Here is a 1,590-nt window from a genome sequence, read left to right as displayed (position 1 = left end):
GAGGAGGAGAGACACAGAACACTCTGGTTGGAGGCAGGGTGCATCCATCCAGCATAACTCAGCAGAACACACATGGACTCAGCACAAATGTCAGAGGAAACACTTCAACAGCAGCTGTGGGAGAAAAGCATTCAGTAAGTCACGTTGCATATACTAATAGGGTCACTTTAGTTGATCGTGAGGTTTTATGTAGCATTCAAATACAAGAAGAGCCAAACAATAACCAAGAAAGTTAAGAAATAACAAGAATTAAATACCAAACTTTGCGAATTAGTTAAAATCAGAAAATGATCTATGACATATGAAAGGACACCAGATTGTAGAAGGTAAATTATTCCAGAAGTGAACAGACCCAGTGAAAATAAACTCAAAACCAGGAAACACATCTTAAACTGATGGGAAAGGGGACCAAGTAGAATTTGTCATACAGTAACATGCATTACAATCAAACAGCTGACTTATAGACCGGCTGATAGAGCCGTACACCAGGACTCTAAGCTGTAACACCAGGCAGACTGACCTGAGTGGGACTGTACAAGACTAATGGTCCACTCATAACATCCATTGGGAACTCACTGGGACTGTGGAGTCCAGCTGCAGTCACCATCAAGTGGACAATATAACAGGGTGATGCAGCACATGTCCGTGCTGCTGTTCTGCATAGGCCTCACACATCACACATAAAATATCTGTCCAAAATATTGTCCAGTGGACCTTCCCTCGTGCCTGGGCCTTAGTTTTGAGTAGATATTAAATATTTTATCAATCTTGACTTCACGCATCTTTTATGCTGTCAATGTGTAGCACAGTCCTCTGCAGCGGCAGCAAGGTTGTGGATGGCAGTAACATATATCACCTGCAGAGGGAGATGTGGTATCATATGATAGTTCTGCCAAAGACCAAAAGCGAGCTTATGCCCTTAATGTAAAACACTTGTTCACATGTTAGACAAAGATTTGCTCTGTGGTTTGTCTGATGAGCACTCCCAGGAAAAGTGTGTGACTTATGATGGAAACACAACTTAGATGACTGGTAAGTTTTTAATTTAAACGAAAGTAAACGAACCAAACAATATTAATGAAGCCGGTGTTCTGACAAAACGTCCTGCTTTGGCAAAACGTCCTATTGTAAGTAGTTTATGCACATTTCTGCTGTCACAGAGTCATTCCAGCACAAATGTAAGTAGGTATGACGGTTTGCCACTTAATTTTAGCTGTTAAAGTATGCTTGTACGTCACATTTACAAAGGTAGGACGGTTTGGCACTTAATTGTACCCATCAGAGTATGTTAGTAGCTTATATTCACATAGGTAGGATGGTTCGCCACTGAATTTCGTGTTGTGCGCATGCGTAGAAACAACGGGTTGGATGGTTTGTCAGGTAGGATGGATTCCCAGAACACCCTGCACCATCATTATGGCCCATTTTGTCAAAGCTGTAGGGCTAAATAGATCATAAAAGAGTAATAGCATATCAACTTCTTCTTATTTTATTTATTTACAAACTTAAATCAGTCATACACCCAAACTAAGGGACGGTCATACCCACAAGCCACCAAGGAATTACTGGTGACACACTTTAAGCAGTCGT

This window comes from Pundamilia nyererei, unplaced genomic scaffold, assembly GCF_000239375.1.
Source record: "Pundamilia nyererei isolate P.nyererei 1_Seehausen unplaced genomic scaffold, PunNye1.0 scaffold00021, whole genome shotgun sequence".
Taxonomy (NCBI): domain Eukaryota; kingdom Metazoa; phylum Chordata; class Actinopteri; order Cichliformes; family Cichlidae; genus Pundamilia; species Pundamilia nyererei.
Note: the sequence above shows the minus strand (reverse complement) of the source record.